Source organism: Macaca nemestrina, chromosome 7 (assembly GCF_043159975.1).
Source record: "Macaca nemestrina isolate mMacNem1 chromosome 7, mMacNem.hap1, whole genome shotgun sequence".
NCBI lineage: Eukaryota > Metazoa > Chordata > Mammalia > Primates > Cercopithecidae > Macaca > Macaca nemestrina.
The window spans coordinates 142562573-142580502 of NC_092131.1; the positions used below are offsets into that span (position 1 = coordinate 142562573).

At 42.3% G+C, this 17930-nt stretch overlaps 1 protein-coding gene across 2 annotated transcripts in view; it reads right to left on the reverse strand.

Annotated features, from left to right (window-relative positions):
• The window catches only part of LOC105489403 (glucosaminyl (N-acetyl) transferase 3, mucin type), a 70990-nt gene extending 53264 nt beyond the window's left edge, over positions 1-17726 (reverse strand). The window contains exon 1 of one of the 2 annotated variants that reach the window (XM_071066768.1): positions 17703-17726. The gene's annotated coding sequence lies outside the window, so the exon portion shown is untranslated. Of the gene's footprint in view, positions 1-14403; positions 14498-17702 lie in introns of those variants that run through there. The other variant, XM_071066766.1, reaches the window with a different exon arrangement.
• Between the last annotated feature and the right edge of the window lie 204 nt (positions 17727-17930).

Consider the following 17930-nt stretch of genomic DNA (forward strand, 5'->3'; position numbering starts at 1 on the left):
TTATTATCAAGTTTTATGTACTGTCCATAATTATGTGTGCTATACTTTTATGTAACTGGCAGTGCAGTAGGTTTGTTTACACCAGCGTCACCATAGACACCTGTGTAATGCATTGTGCTATGATGTTACCACAGCTATCACCTCACTAGGTGATACAAACTTCTCAGCTCCATTATCATCTTAGGGGACCACCACTGTAGATGCAGTCCCTTGTTGACTCAGGCATTGTTGTGTGGCACAGGATTATAGTTGACTTTCCAGTATTGTTCTTTTTTTCTTTCCCTTACAGTTGTCTTTTGGTGATCTATTCTTTTTTTTTTTTTTTTTTTTTTTTTTTTGGGAGACGGAGTCTCGCTCTGTCACCCAGGCTGGAGTGCAGTGGCACAATCTTGGCTCACTACAATCTCCGCCTCCCAGGTTCAAGCGATTCTCCTGCCTCAGCCTCCCAACTAGCTGGGATTACAGGCACGTGGCTGCAACGCCCAGCTAATTTTTGAATTTTTAGTAGAGACAGGTTTTCACCGTGTTGCCCTGGCTGGTCTCAAACTCCTAAACTCAGGCAATCCACCTGCCTCGGCCTCCCAAAGTGCTAGGATTACAAGCGTGAACCACCACACCGGACCAATCTATTAATTTCTACTTGGTGCATTAACACTGTTAATACACTAATCTGTTTAAAATTTTTTAGAAATTTGAGAAAACCACATGTGCCCTGGTTTTCTACAAATTCTATTTAATGGAGATTTCCTATGTTCACTACACATTGGTAATTTATTTTTCAACAATGAATCTATCAAAATAGAATGACATTATATTATAATTAAATGGCACATACTTCTTTCTTTGATCTTATGTGTTAAAATCCTGATGATTAACATCAACTATCATTGTACAAACTGTAGCTAAACACACTGTAGATTGGACTGAATGAGTTCTGACCTAGTGGCATTCCTGCTTTAAAAGAAAAAACTTAGTATTGTTAGGTTAGCATGTACTTCTATTAAAAAAAAAAAAAAAAACAACTGTAAAACAGCCTCAGGCAGGTCCTTCAGGAGGTGTTCCAGAAGGCGGCATTGTTATCATAGGAGAGGACAGCTCCATGCGTGTTTTTGCCCCTGAAGACCTTCCAGTGGGACAAGATATGGAGGTGGAAGACAGTGATACTAATGATCCTGACCCGGTGTAGGCCTAGGTTAATATGTGTGTTTGTGTCTTAGTTTTTAACACAACAGTTTAAAAAGAAAAAAAATTAAATAGAAAAAAGCTTATAAAGGATATTTTAAAAACCTCTTTTTTTTTTTTTTTTTTTTTACACTTTTACAATGTGTTTGTGTTTTAAGCTAAGTATTATTACAAAAGAATCAAAAAGTTTTTTTTTTTTGAGACGGAGTCTTGCTCTGTTACCCAGGCTGAAGTGCAATGATGCAGTCTCAGCTCACTGTAATCCCTGCCTCCCCGGTTTGAGCAATTCTCCTGCCTCAGCCTCCAGAGTAGCTGAGACTACGGGCACACACTACCACTCCCAGCTTTGTGTGTGTGTGTGTGTGTGCTTTTAGTAGAGACAGGGTTTCACCACGTTGGCCAGGCTGGTCTTGAACTCCTGACCACAGGTGATCTGCCCACCTCGGTCTCCCAAAGTGCTGGGATTACAGGCGTGAGCCACCGCACTCAGCCTAAAAAGTTTTTTATTTGAAAGTTTATAAGGAAAAAGTTAGAGTATGCTAAGGTTAATTAATGAAAGAAATTGTGCAAATTTAGTGTGACCTCAGTGTACAGTGTTTATAAAACCTACAGTAGGTGTGCAGCAGTGTCCTAGACCTTCACATTCACTCACCACGCACTGGCACACTGACTCACCCAAACAACTTCCAGTTCTGGCCAGGCGCGGTGGCTCACGCTTGTAATCCCTGCACTTTGGGAGGCCGAGGCGGGTGGATCATGAGGTCAGGAGTTCAACACGAGCCTGGCCAAGATGGTGAAACCCTCTCTCTACTAAATATACAAAAATTAGCCGGGCGTGGCGGCGAGCACCTGTAATCCCAGCTACTCGGGAAGTTTAGGCGTGAGAATTGCTTGAACCCGGGTGGGCTGAGATCGCACCACTGCACTCTAGCCTAGGTGACAGAGCAAGACTCCATCTCTAAAAAAAAAAAGAACTTCCAGTCCTACAAGCTCTATTTATGGTAAGTACCCTGTAATACAGGTGTACCATTTTCAAATTTTTTTTCAATTGAGACAGGGTCTCATTGTCTCCTACGCTGGAGTACAGTGGCTCAACCCTAGTTCACTGTAGCCTTGAACTCCTAGGCTCAAGCAATCCTCCTGCCTCAGCCTCCAAGTAGCTGGAACCACAGGTATGTACCACCAGAATCAATAGGCCTGTGAGCAATAGGCCATACCATAAAGCCTAGTTGTGTAGTAGGCTATGCCATCTAAGTTTGTGTAAGTACATGCTGTGATGTTTCCACAATGATTACACCACCTAAAAATACATTTCTCAGAATGTATCTCCATCATAAAGCAGTACATGACTAATTCCCTTTAGAATTTCTGGACTTGAAACAGCCATTTAATGCAATCAAGAGCTTTTGCTGAAGGCTGATAAATCAGAGAAATACACCTGAATTCATTGAGAAAATTAGTTTTCTTTTTTAAAGAATTTTAAAATTTAATTAAAAAAATAATACACGCAGTTTAAAATTTTAACAGTACAAAAAGCCTACAAAGACTTCCATATGTGGTAATGGCAAATTCGACCATTTGAACTAACCCTTCTGTTCAGAACAACTAGAAAAGATGAACAAAATTTTTTTTCAATCTGCTTAAAACATCTAATAGCTAAAGACATAGTGAAGAATTACTGGACTAGGAATCAGGAATGGATGAATAGCCTACAAGGTGAGCCTATCATTTGGGGCAGCTTCCACCCAGGTGGCATGTGCAGAATCTGAGACACAGAGATAAACTTTCAGGACTAGGGGAACAGAATATGACAAAAGTAGAGACTGATCAAAATTTCTTATGTGATTTTGGTTGTGGCCCTTCAGAGCTACATCTTAACTGTAAGAGTTAACACATACATTGCAGGCTATCTTTGAGTCATTTAAATGATCCAGATAATGAAATCCTCTGGAACTGGATAAAGGTAAAGCCCCAGGCAGATGACTCAGGCAAATTAAAATTCTGCCTGGGAAAAATAACATTTTCCTGGGCTTCAAGTTGTTTTAACAAATAAAGTCCAGTGGCACAATCAAAGATGACCAGGCATACAAGGAGCCAAGAACACGTACACAAAAAGTAGCAGAAGATGAAGCCAGGCATGGTTGCATGCACCTGTATTCCCAATTACTCAAGAGGCTGAGGTGGGAGAATCATTTGAGGTCAGGAGTTCAAGACTGTAGTGCACTATAATTGCTCCTATGAAGAGCCACAGCACTCCAGCCTGGGCAAGATAGCTAGGTCCCATCTCAAAAATAAAAATTTTTTTTAAAATTATCAGAAGTTACAAATAATTAAAAATGATGTACAAAGGACTCCAAATATTGGAACTATCAAATACTGACTATAAAGTTGCTTTGCTTATCTTGACCATGGAGATAAAAGACAAATTAAACATGTTGGCAGAGACCTGGAAACTGAAACAAAAAAACCTGTTATTGAAAAAATTAGAATTAGAAATTCTAATTTCTAAATGTAACAGTTAAAATTAAGAACTTATGGGGCCAGGCACAGTGGCTCACGCCTGTAATCCCAACACTTTCGGAGGCCAAGGCAGGCAGATTATGAGGTCAGGAAATTAAGACCATCCTGGCTAACACAGTGAAACCCTGTCTCTACTAAAAATACAAAAAATTAGCCAGGCTAATTTTCAGTTGCACATGCCTGTAATCCCAGCTACCTGGAAGGCTGAGGCAGGAGAGGCAGAGGTTGCAGTGAGGCAAGATCGCACCACTGCACTCCAGCCTGGGCAACAAAGTGAGACTCCATCTCAAAAAAAAAAAAAAAAAAAGAACTTATGAATAGATCCACCATTAGATCAGGCATAGCTGAAGAGATAATTTGTACATCAGAAGTTAGTCTGAAGTAATGGTATGCTGCTGGTAAAGCAGCTCTAAGGGGTAGAACCCCTAATTTATACTATTTGCCAGTTTCCATAGTATAAATACTCCTATCATGCCCCCATTTCAAGTTACCAATGGTTTAACAATGATCTCATAAATTTTCTTTATAAAAAATTTAGTAATAGGCTCTCACAAACTTGTGTAATCAAGCTATACAACACCACTGGTTCTGAAGAAAATATCTATATTGAAGCACAGAGAGTCAAAGGATAGAAAGTGCAGATGAGAGGTAAGAGAAATAAAGGATGCAGTGAAAAGGTCTCACATGTTTAATTGCAGTCCCAGAAGGAGAGGAGAGAGAGAATGGAAGAGAAACAACCTTCAGAACGGTATTACCTAAAATCCTCCAATACTGATGAAAGATATTAATCTACAGATTTGAGAAGTCTTATAAACTCCAAGCAGAATAGAGACCTTTATCAAAATACATAAGAAAACTGCAGAAATGCAGTTGGGGCACAATGGCTAATGCCTGTAATCCCAGCACTATTGGAGGCCAAGGCAGGTGGATCACCTAAGGTCAGGAGTTTGAGAACAGCCTGGACAGCATGGTAAAACCCCCCTCTCTACTAAAAATACAAATATTAGCCAGAAGTGGTGGCAGACACCTGTAATCCCAACTACTTGGGAGGCTGAAGCAATAGAATCACTTGAACCCAGGCGGCAGAGGGTGCAGTGAGCCAACATCATGACACTGCACTCCAACCTGGACAACGAAGTGTTGTCTCAAAAAATAAAACAAATAAAAACTAAAGGGAAAAAAGAAAACTGCAGAAAACCAAAGGCAAAGAGAAAAATCTTAAGATCTAGAAGCAACCAGAGGAAAAAAAGAAGTATTGCTTTCAAAACAATTAGACCAAGAGCTAACATTTCAACCTAAATGATAGAAACTAGAAGATGATGGAGAAATATCACACTTCTGAAAGAAAATAGCTGCCAAACTAGAATTCTATAACTTATAAAATTTTCCTTCAAAAATGGAAGTAAAATAATTTCTAGGCAAAAATTAAAGGAATGGTATTGGCAAACTGTACTAAAGGACACTCTAAAGAGTAATATTCAGATAGGCAAAATTGATCCCAGGTAGATCCCAGGTAGAAGTACAGAAATAAAGGAAAGAACAAAGAGAAACAAAGGCAGAAATCTAAATGAATATCAAACAATAGCAATGTCTTGTGGTGTTTAAAATGCACATAGAAATAAAATACTTGGTCGGGTGCGGTGGCTCACGCTTGTAATCCCAGCACTTTGGGAGGCCGAGGTGGGAGGATCACGAGGTCAGGAGATCGAGACCATCCTGGCTAACACGGTGAAACCCCGTCTCTACCAAAAAAATACAAAAAGATTAGCCGGGCACAGTGGTGGGCGCCTGTAGCCCCAGCTACTTGGGAGGCTGAGGCAGGAGAATGGCGTAAACCCGGGAGGCAGAGCTTGCAGTGAGCCGAAATCGTGCCACCGCACTCCAGCCTGGGCGTCTGAGCAAGACTCCGTCTCAAAAAAATAAAAATTAAAAAAATAAATAAATAAAATAAAATGCTTGACAACAATAGCATATAAGTTGAGTGGGATATAAAATGAACTCGAAGTGTTTTAAGATCCTAAGATTATCAGCAAAAGAATAAAAGCATCAATTAAAATTTGCTTTCCAAATTAATACATAGATTCAATGCAATCAATCTGAATCCAAATCTCAGCTGCCTTTTCTGTAGAAATTTTCAAGCTGATTCTGAAATTTACTCTAAAATTGATAAAATGTATTTAAAGGACCCATATTAGCCAAAACAACTTTGAAAAAGAAAGTTGAAGGGCTAACAGTACCTGATTACAAGGTTATGAAGTTACAGTAATCCAGACAACATAGTATCAGTATAAATATAGGCAAATAGATCAATGAAATAGAATGGCATCCAGAAATAAATCCATATACATATGAGAAGCTGATGTTTTTTATACACATCAGTTAACACAAGTCAGTGCATTGGAAAAAGGCAAGTCTTTTCAACAATCGTGGAACAACTGGAATTCCATACGCAAAAAAAAGAAAAATAAAACTTGGACACATACCTCAAATTAATTCAAAATGAACTATAGAACTAAACTGAAAATATAAACTATCATATCTAGAAGAAATCACAGAAGAATGTGACCTTGGGTTGGGCAAAAATTTAAGTATGGCATCAAAAACACAATACATTAAAAAATAGATAAATTGGACTTGATCAAAATTAAGTCTCCTAGGCCGGATGTGGTGGCTCACACCTGTAATCCCAGCACTTTGGGAGCCCGAGGAAAGTGGATCACTTGAGGACAGTGGATCACTTGAGGTCAGGAGTTTGAGATCAGCCTGGCCAACATGGTGAAACCCTGCCTCCGCTAAAAATACAAAAATTAGCTGAGCATGATGGCAGGTGCCTGTAAGCCCAGCTACTCAAAAGGCTGAGGCACCAGAATCACTTGAACCTGGGAAGCAGAGGTTGCAGTGAGCCAAGATCATACCACTGCACTCCACCCTGGGCAACAGAGCGAGATTCTGTCTCCAAAAAAGGAGGAAAAAAACAAAAGAAAGAAAAAAGAAAAGTCTGACAGAGCCACACAGATGTGACTATGCAGAAACAGGTACTCAGGCAAGGAGCGAGCATCCATGGAGAGTAATATGACCCTTGCTGTCAAAATAACAAACGTACCTACTCTCTGACCTACAATACCATTTCTAGGAATTTTCCCTATAGAAGTACTTGAATGTATTTAAAACTATGTTAGTATAAGGATTATTTATTGAAGCATGGTTTGCAATAGCAAAGTAGTAGAAACTTCAACATACATCAATAGGGAAAGTTAATTAAAATTATAGGAAATTCATGCAATGCAACTATTTTTTAAAAGGCAGGAGGAGCTCTTTATGTATAGATACTGAAAAGATTTTCAGGATATATTTTAAAAGAACAGTATATATATGTCACTAGATAAAGAAAGTGAGAGTAAAATAATGAAAATGAAAAGACTAGTCAGAGGCAGAGATGATATTTGCAACACATATCACAAAACACTTTATCAAGCAGAGTTCCATGGGAGGAAAAGAAACACTCTTTTGCAATGCAAAAAGGGAAACTAAAAAAATATGGAAAGAGACAGACATTTACAAGAGAAAATTCAAATGCCCAATAAACATAAAAATGTGCTCAATCTCATTAGTAATCGGGAAAATGTAAATTAAAACCTCCCACCATGATATACCATTACAGGTCAGCCGGGGTAAAAGTACAAAAGACCAACAAAACCAAGTGTTAGAGAGGATGTGTAGTAATAGAAACTCTAGCACACTGCTGCTGTGATTATAAACTAGTACAGCCACTTTGAAAACAGGTGGCAGCACCTACTGAAATCAAAGAGATTCACATTCTGAGACCCAGCAATTCTACTCCTAGGTATATAACCACCAGAAACATGTATGCTTATTCTCCAAGATACATGTAAAAAATAAGTGTTTCAAGCGCCCTTATCCTTAACAGCCCAAAACTAGAAACAAGCAAAACGTTCATCAATAGAAGAACAAGAGCCAGGCGCGGTGGCTCATGCCTGTAATCCCAGCACTTTGGGAGGGCAAGGTGGGCGGATCACCTGAGGTGGGGAGTTCGAGATCAGCCTGACCAACATGGAGAAACCCCATCTCTACTAAAAACACAAAAACAGCCAGGCATGGTGGTGCATGCCTGTAATCCCATCTACTTGGGAGGCTGAGGCAGGAGAATTGCTTGAACCCAACGTGGAGGTTGCAGTGAGCCAAGATTGCACCATTGCACTCCAGCCTGGGCAACAAGAGCAAAACTCTGTCTCAAAAACAAAAACAAAACAGAACAAAAAGAAAAGCAAAAACAGAACAAATATATAAATTACAGAATAGTCACACAAGAGTATACCCAGCAACACAAACGAGAGAACTACTATTTTTGTGTTTTTAGTAGAGATGGGGTTTCTCCATGTTGGCCAGGCTGATATCGAACTCCCGACCTCAGGTGATCCGCACACCTCGGCCTCCCAAAGTGCTGGGGTTACAGGCATGAGCCACCGCACCTGGCCCTTGTTCTACTATTAATGAACGTTTCAGTTGTTTCTAGTTTGGGGCTATTAATGATAAGGGCGCTTGAAACTTTTTTTTTTAAACATGTATCTTGGAGAATAAGCACACACATTTCATCCACGACATGGATGAATCTAACCCAAAAAATATTAAACAAAAAGAAACCATTACAAAAGGACATGGAATATGAATCTAGTAACGTGACATGCAAAAAATGGTCTTTGGATTTGCATATCTAGGTGACCGAACTATAAAGCAAGGAGGCGATGACCATAAATCAGGATAGAATTTACCTTTGGGGAGAGGTTGTGATAGAGAGGACATGATTTATGGGGTGATACGGTGTTCTTTTTTTATTTTTTGAGACAGGGTCTCACTCTGTAGTACAGCGTAGACTTCAGTGGTGTGATCATAGCTCACTGCAACCTCCAACTCCAGGTTGAAGCAATCCTCCCACTTTAGCCTCCCAAGTAACTGAGACTACAGGCACAGTTGGGCACCACCACACCAAGTTAATATGTAGAAATGTGGTCTCACTGTGTTGCCCAGGCTATTATCAAATCCTGGCCTCAAGTGATCCTCCTGCCTCGGCCTTCCAAAAGTGCTGGGATTACAGGCGTGAGCCACCATGCCCAGCCATGCAGCATTCTATTTCTTGATCTGGATAATGGCTTTATAGTGTTGACTTAATAATTTATTTAGCAAAGCACTATATGTTCTATTCTTTCCCACGTCTATTTCACCAAAAGGTGTTGTATTAAGGTATACAGTGAAAAATCCTGCTGCCCCTTACCCTTTTCTCCTACCATCCATTTCCTACATCCTCCCTGACATAAAACCACTTTTATTGGTTTGCTATCTATCCTTCCAAAATGTTTTAAATGCACGTAAGGATTGATTGATTGATTGATTGAGACAGAGTCTCCCTCTATCTCCCAGGTTGGAGTGCAATGGCCTGATCTCGACTCATTGCAACCTCCACCTCCCGGGTTCAAGCAATTCTCCTGCCTCAGCCTCCCAAGTAGCTAGGATCACAGGCATACACCACCACACCCAGCTAATGTTTGTATTTTTAGTAGAGGGAGGGTTTCACCATGTTGGCCAGGCTGGTCTTGAACTCCTGATCTCAAGGGAACAGCCCACCTTGGCCTCCCAAAGTGCTGGGATTACAGGCTTGAGTCACTGCTCTAGGCCAATGTTTTTTAAATTTTATATTCATAGGTACTTATCTATATTTATATTTTTTAAATTATTTATTATTAATTGCAGGTCTTGCTCTGTCATTCAGGCTGGAGTACAGTGGCACAATCATAGCTTACTATATAACCTCAAACTCCTGGGCTCAAGCAAATATATTCTTACCACTGCCACCCTGCATCTTTTCTTATACCTAAGATATAAGGATATTGTTTTTCTCTACCTTTTTGAGGGTTGGTTGGGTTTTTTTGGTTTGTCTTTTAGTCAACAATAGATCTTGGAGATCTTTACACATCTACAGTTGCATAGTTTTCCATTTTATCTACCATAGCTAGACCTCTTCTATTAATGGACATTTGGGTTGTATCTGTTCTTGCACTATTGCAAAGATACAATCAGTAAGTTTTCATATACATAATTTTATATGAAAGCACATATATCAGTAGAATAAGCCCCCAGAAATGAGACTGCTGTGACAAAGCATGGGTACATTTGTAAGATATTGTCAGACTGAGCGCAGTGGCTCATGCCTGTAATCCCAGCACTCTGGGAGGCTGAGGCAGGCGGATTGCTTGAGTCCAGGAGTTCAAGACCAGCCTGGACAACATAGTGAAGCCCCATCTCTACTAAAAATACAAAAAATTTACCAGGCTTGGTGGCACGTACCGTAGTCCCAGCTACCTAGGAGGCCGAGGTGGGAGGATCACTTGAGTCTGGGAATTAGTGACCAGTTTGGGCAACATGGTGAGACCTCACCTCTACAAATAATACAAAAGTTAGCCAGTTGTGCTGGCACATGCCTGTAGTCTCAGCTACTCAGGAGGCTGAGGTGGAGGTTGCAGTGAGCTGTGATCATGCCACTGCACTCCAGCCTGGGAGATAGAGCAAGATCTTGTTTCAAAATAATAATAAAATGTTTAGCTTAAAGCTGCCTCCTTCATAGTGAACTGTAACCTAACTGGGTGTGTAAACAGACTATAACCTGCTCTTGTGCCGATCACCAAGTTTCAGCTAATCAAAAATGGCCAATTGTTCAAATCATGATCAAATAAGGCAACACCAAGCTAGCTACAGTGTCTCATGCCTATAATCCTAGCACCTCGGGCAGATCACGGAAAGAGGATCGCTCGAGGCCAGGGTCTCGCTCTGCCAGCCAGGCTGGAGTATAGTGTTCTGATAATAGCTCACTGCAGCCTTGACCTCCTGGGCTCAAGCTATCCTCCCTCCTCAGCCTTTTGAGTAGCTGGGATTATTTTTTCAGTCCCGCACCTAATTTTTTTTTTTTTTTTTTTTTTTTTGTAGAGACGAGGTCTCATAATGCTACCCAGGCTGCTCTTAAATGCCTGGTCTCAAGCGATCTTCCCATCTCAGCCTCCCAAAGTGCTGGGACTACAGGCATGAGTCACCATTCCTAGCCTTGTTCACATTACTTGCACATCTTTCTTTGGAGTTTTGGTTCTTTTCTTGTTTCTAGTTCTTTTCTGTATTTGGAAGATTAGCTCTTCTTCCGTACTCTATGATGAGTTACAGCTATTTTTCCCCAGGATGCCATTTGCTTTTGTTTTGTTTTGGTAGAAATGGGGTCTCACCATGTTGCTCAGGCTGGTCTCAAACTCCTGGTCTCAAGCAATCCACAGCCTCCCAAAGTGCTGGGATCACAGGTGTGAGCCACTGTACCCAGCTATGCCATTTGCTTTTTACCTTATGGTATATATTTTGTTTTGCCAAGCGGAGGGATTTTGGTTTTTTTTGCAATGTGGTCAAATTTACAAACTTTCACTTTCAGATTCTAGCTTTTGAGTCATAGCTAGAAAGGTCTTCCCCATTCTAAGCATATACAGGAATTCTCCCTTGGCAGGTAACTCTGTAGGAAAGAAGGGGGAGTGGGAGGAAGATAGTCTCCCATGTCTTCTAGTACTTTTACAACTTCAGTTTTTACACTGAAATCATCAATCCATTTGGAATTTATCTTGGTCAATAACGTAAGATGTGGATCCAACTTAATACTCTCCCTGAGCATAACCCAGTTTCCTGACCATTTATTTGATAGTCTCTTGTTGGTTACCTGCTAGTTTTGCTTTGCATTTCAATTCGAATTTTCCAACAGCAAGGTTAATAATTTATTGCCCAGAGGAGATTATTTCAAGCTAACCTCATTCTGTGTCCTGATAAACAGTATTTCTCTTTCTGCAATGCATTCTGCCCTCAGTGAAAGTAAGGAGAGCCTGATTCCTCTGCTGAAGAACAGGAAATGTGTAACCCAAGTCACAGACCAGCCTCGAATCTCTAAGAGGCCCCAGGTCAGTACTGTGTTCTTTGGTTTTCAGATTAGTCAACTAAAGATGCATGTTTCTTGTACCAAAAAGTGCTGGTTATGAAGTTCCACTAAATTCTAAAATTAGTTGAACCAAGAAGTTGGTTTGCAAGTAATACCTAATAACACTTTCAATTTATTTATTTATTTATTTTTTTGAAACTGAGTCTCACTCTGTCACCCAGGCTGGAGGGCAGTGGCATGATCTTGGCTCACTGCAACCTCTGCCTCCCGGGTTCAAGCGATTCTCCTGCCTCAGCCTCCCGAGTAGCTGGGACTACAGGCACGCACCACCACACCCAGGTAATTTCTGTATTTTCAGTAGAGACCAGGTTTCACAATGTTGGCCAGGCTGGTCTCAAACTCCTGACCTCAGGTGATCCACCTGCCTCGGCCTCCCAAAGTGCTGGGATTACAGGCGTGAGCCACCGCACCCAGCCTTCAGTTTATTCTTGTGTTGTATTTTTCCCCCACTGTATTACTTTGCCCCATCCAAAGGCAATGAAAGTGTATTTCAACGAGAGAGACATATTATTAAACAAGGTTGTGACGACACTACAAATATATTTTTCCATTGAATTTAATGGACACAAGCAGAGTAACAAACAATGGCACATAAACAGGGTCAGATGCACAGACTGGAAAGGAACGCAGGAAGAACATCAATCGTAAAGCCAGAGAGCCAAGTAGCTAATTTTCTCCAAAAGGTATTTTTCACTTCCTCTTTTATTTAACCCCATTGCTGAGTCCCTCCTATGGGTCAAGCCCATGCTAACCCCTATTCAGGTGTAGGTGGATCTCATTTGGAAGAATTTTCAATTAATAAACAGACAGCTAAAGAGAAATCATTTTCTTTCAGTGGTATAGGATAGTGTAAAGGCACTGGAAGAATTTGAAAACTTGGGTTCCGCTTTTTACTCATTGAACACACCAGAAAAAGTCACTCAATTCTTTTTCAAATGAGTTCCCTTATCTAGAACATCAAGGAACATCTCATCCATCTACACTCACTGTTTAGGATTCAATGAGTTAATATGTACAAGAGGGCTTTTCAAAAATATACGAAAATACGATTCAGATTGTCAGATTGTCAAGGTAGGGGAGAAACACAAAGGTTCTAAGCGAATGTCTTCATTTCACTATATGAAAACTGCCAGTCTGAGAGCCTCAGGCAGGGGCAGGATGGAATTAGAACTCTGACCTCCTGATGCAGAATTCACTGCTCTTCCCCAGCTTTCCAATGTTAGAGGCCATTGGGAAGCTGACAGTGAGGCAAGAGCATTGCTCAGACAGTCACTGATATGGCATGGCCCATGCCCCAGTTGGGCTCAGACAAGAGGTCCAGTCCACAGCTCTGTGTGCCACCGATGTAACCTAAGGCAAGAAGGTCCCTCTCCTCCCTCTGGGCCCTGGTTTCCATTTTTTTTTTAGATGGCAGTCTTGCTCTGTCACCCAGGCTGGAGTACAGTGGTATAATCTTGGCTCACTACAACCTCCACCTCCCAGGTTCAAGCGATTCTTATGCCTTAGCTTCCCAAGTAGCTGGGATTACAGGTGTCTGCCATCACTCCTGGCTAATTTTTGTACTTTTAGTACAGACAGGGTTTCACCATTTTGGCCAGGCTGGTCTTGAACTCCTGACCTCAGGTGATCCACCCACCTCGGCCTCCCAAAGTGCTGGGATTATAGGCATGAGCCACTGCGCCCAGCTCTGGATTCCTTATCAAACTTAAAGGGTTGGACAACATGGGCTCTATGTGCCTTTCAGGCAATATCCTAAAATATTAAGGCAAATTTGCAAACACACACACACCCCCCATTACCACCTGAAACAGAACAGGTGTTTCTGATTATTTAAATTTCCAAACCAACCCTCATCTTCCATGACTTCTCATTCCTTTGGACCAAGTCAAATTCAAGTTTCTTCTCTTGACACTGAAGATATTACCACTACTATCAAACCTCACTGCCCTGAGGCCTTGCCACCATTTAACTGGGCTCCCTGCTTCTAGCCTTGTCTCTGGCTGTTCCCCACAAGGCAGCTACAGGGAACAAGCTAAAAGAGCTCAGATCACATTGCTCCTCTGCTCAGGACCTTCTAATGGCTCCCACCTCAGCCAAAGTCAAATTGTTTATAGGGCCTACATGACCTGCCCTACATGACCTGCCCTCCATCTCTTCCAATTCTCAGACATTTTCTTCTATTCCTCTCCCTATTGGGTCCAGTGATGGGTCTCTTGACTATTCTTGCTACACCAGCACCTTCTTCAGGCCTCTGCACACACAAGTGCTCCCATTACCTGAACAGTCTTCCTCAGTTATCAAATGGCTCCTTCACATCATTACTCAAATGTCACCTTCACAGGAGAGCCTTCACTGATCACTCACCTTTTTTTTTTTTTTTTTTTTTTTTTTTTTGAGACAGAGTCTCGCTCTGTCGCCCAGGCTGGAGTGCAGTGGCCGGATCTTGGCTCGCTGCAAGCTCCGCCTCCCGGGTTCACGCCATTCTCCTGCCTCAGCCTCCCGAGTAGCTGGGACTACAGGCGCCCGCCACCTCGCCCGGCTAGTTTTTTGTATTTTTTAGTAGAGATGGGGTTTCACTGTGTTAGCCAGGATGGTCTCGATCTCCTGACCTCGTGATCCGCCCGTCTCGGCCTCCCAAAGTGCTGGAATCACAGGCTTGAGCCACTCACCATTTTTGTTGTTTTTAAGATAGGGTCTTGCTCTGTTCCCCAGGCTAGAGCGCAATGGCACGATCAGCTCCCTGCAGCCTTGAACTCTCGGGCTCCAGTAATCCTCCCACCTCAGCCTTCAGAGTAGCTGGGACCACTGGTGCATTGTACCACCACACCCAGCTCTGATTACTCACTGTAATTTTGTTTATTTATAAGACAGTCCAGCCCTGTCACCCAGGAGTGCAGTGGCACAATCTTGACTCATTGTGACCTCTGCCTCCTGACTTCAAGTTATTCTTGTGCCTCAGCCACTCAAATAGCTGGGATTGCAGGCGTGCACCACCACATCCAGGTAATTTTTTCGTGTTTTTAGTAGAGACGGGGTTTAGCTATATTGCCCAGGCTGGTCTTGAACTCTTGAGCTCAGAGTGATCAACCCACCTTGTCCTCCCAAAGTTCTGGGATTACAGGCGTGAACCACTGTGCCTCGCCTGATTACTCACTTTAAAATTACCTCCCTACACACACACACACACACAAACACCCCTTATCCCCTTTGCCCCATTTACCTCCATAACACTTATATTTTCCTTGTTTATTGCCTGTCTTGCTTCACTGCAAAATGTGCTCCATGAGGGCAGGGATGGTCGGTTTTGTTTGCTGCTGTATCCCCAGTCCCTAGAACAGTATGTAGCACATAGTAGGTACTTGACAATTATTTGTTACTGGGCTGGGTGCAGATTACTCCCCTGTAATCCTAGTACTTTGGGAGATGGAAGCAGGAGGATCACTTGAGGTCAGAAGTTCGAGACCAGCCTGGGCAACATAGCAAGACCCCATCTCTACTAAAAAAAAAAAAAAAATGTTTAAAAATAGCCAGATGATGGGGTCCCACACCTCTAATCCCAGATATTTGGGAGACTGGGGTGGGATAATCACTTGAACCTGGAAGACTGAGGCTGCAGTGAGCCATGATCGTGCCACTGCACTCTAGCCTGGGTGACGGTGTGAGACTCTGTCTCAAAAAAAGTATTTTTTTTAACTAAATTCTACCCACAAGGAAATTGAATAACATAACTGAACTAGTTTACTTAACTACCTGCACAAAGGAAAGAGAGTAAGAACTTGAGTAGGTTGGTGTGACACCACACTTTGGGGGCTGCTGTTTGAAATCAGAGGGGTGCATTTGTCCGCACACACATGTTTAACGAAAACAGGAAGAGAAACTAGACAGAAAAGGTAATATAATCATTTACCTAAGCTGAGAAGAGTTTGTAGGCAGATGTGAGCCAGACAATTGCCACTAAGTGTGAAAAAGGGCTTCCAGGCCTGGCATCGTGGCTCACGCCTATAATCGTCCTGGCGTGGTGGCTCATGCCTATGATCCCAGCACTTTGGGAAGCCAAGGCAGGTGGATCACTTGAGGCCAGGAATTTGTGACCAGCCTGGCCAACATGGTGAAACCCCGTTTCTACTAAAACTACAAAAATTAGTCAGGTGTGGTGGCGCCAGCTACTCAGGAGGCTGAGGCAGGAGAATTGCTCAAACCCGGGAGACAGAGGTTGCAGTGAGCCGAGATCGCGTCATTGCACTCCAGCCTGGGTGACAAAGCAAGACACTGTCTCAAAAAAAAAAAAAAAAGAGGAGGGGCCTTCCAGCTGTCAGGAAAGTTCAGGAGCTAAATCCGTGAATGGAGGAACATTTGTTGATTTCAGTCATCCCGGAATCAATATAGGTATTAGAATAAACACAGATATAGAGGAGGATAAAGAAGGCAAGATTAAATATTTACCTTGTGCTCACAATACATGCATTAGCAGAGCACAGAAGTTGGGGAGACACTAGGGATTTTGCTGTGTACACACAGATTACAGATTACGAGCAATTATTGCCTCTCCTCTGTTAACTCCACTGGACTCTATCCCTGGTGTCAGGGTTGCCTTCAGTTTCACAACTCTGTTTGCCTAGCTCATGGCAGGACACACAGTTGAATCTGCTCTGACCACAAATATAAAGTACCTGAGAAAGTAACAATGGGAGTCCAGTGAAGTCCCTGAGAAGTTCCTGAGAAATGAACAATGGGAGGGCCTATGGCAGTCATTAATGAGTGAGTGTCTTCCTGGAATGGTGTAGTCGGTCACCACTGTGCAGGCCCCCCACCCATGTGCATTATGAGGAAAGGCACATCAGACACTCCTAAACAACCCAATAGGAAGCTACCCTTCCTTCAACACATGCGCACACGGCACCTATGGTCACAGCCAGGTCACTGTGGGAATAGTTTTTGTATTGCTTGGGGTCTGCTTTGGAAAAAGCTGTGTCTGGCCAGGTGTGGTGGCTCACGCCTATAATCCCAACACTTTTGGAGGCCGAGAAGGATGAATCACTTGAGGTCAGGAGTTCAAGACCAGCCTGGCTAACATTGCGAAACCCCGCCTCCACTAAAAATACAAAAATTAGCTGGGTGTGGTGGTGGGTGCCTGTAATCCCAGCTACTCGGGAGGCTGGGAAAGGAGAATCACTTGAACCTGGGAGGTGGAGGTTGCAGTGAGCCAAGATCACGCCATTGCACTCTGCACTCCAGCCTGAGCAACAGAGCAAGACTCCAACTCAAAAAAAAAAAAAAAAAAAGAAAGAAAAATCTGTCATGCATTCCCCCTTTCTCACCATTATGTCCACCCCTTCCTCTTTGGCCTCTTCCATCTCCTCTCCTCCCTCTCAGGTCCAGTCATATTCCTCTCTCACTTCTAATTCTCTCTCCATTTCCAGCGACGATCACAGCATGCGACACATTTGAGTTGGAAACATTAGTTAAAAGAGAGAGAAGAGAAGGAGGGGGAAGGGAGGGAGGGACGTAGGGCAAGAGAGGGAAAGCAGAAGAAGGAAGGAAACTATTTCCTCTGGGCGTCTTCCATTTCTGGAGTCTGAACAAATTAGTATTCATTTAGTTAATTAATTTACTTACATCCAAGCTTATCTAAAAAGAAGATTTAACTAAAATATACATAAAATACACTAAGGCAACAAAACCCAGAGGAAAGATGAAACAAAGGAACAAAAGTGTTAAAGCAAACTAAATATGGCCCAAGGACACCGTACTTCTATATTTGAGTCCTTGTGGATAAACTGTAACCTAGCTTAACAGACAGAATTGAAAACCTAACTTAGGAGTCTGAGCCTGTAACAATAGCTATGTCTTGGCCAATCCAAGTGTGACAAGAAGCGGCCATACTTCAACCATTCATACGCTGCTGAGGGTTCAAAATGTGTTCAAATAAGGCATACGCCGAACTGTAACCAATCCAGCCATTCTGTACCTCACTTCCACTTTCTGTACGCCATTTCTCTTTGTCTATGAATCTTCCACCACGTGGCAGCGCTGGGGTCTCTGTGAATCTGCTGTGATTCCGGGGACTGCTCGATTCACGAAGTGTTCATTGATCAGTTAAACTCCTTTAAATTCAGCTGAAGTTTTTATCAACAGGGACAGAATACAAAACAGAATAAAAAATGTGGCTAATGCAAAAACACATACCAAGAAGTGG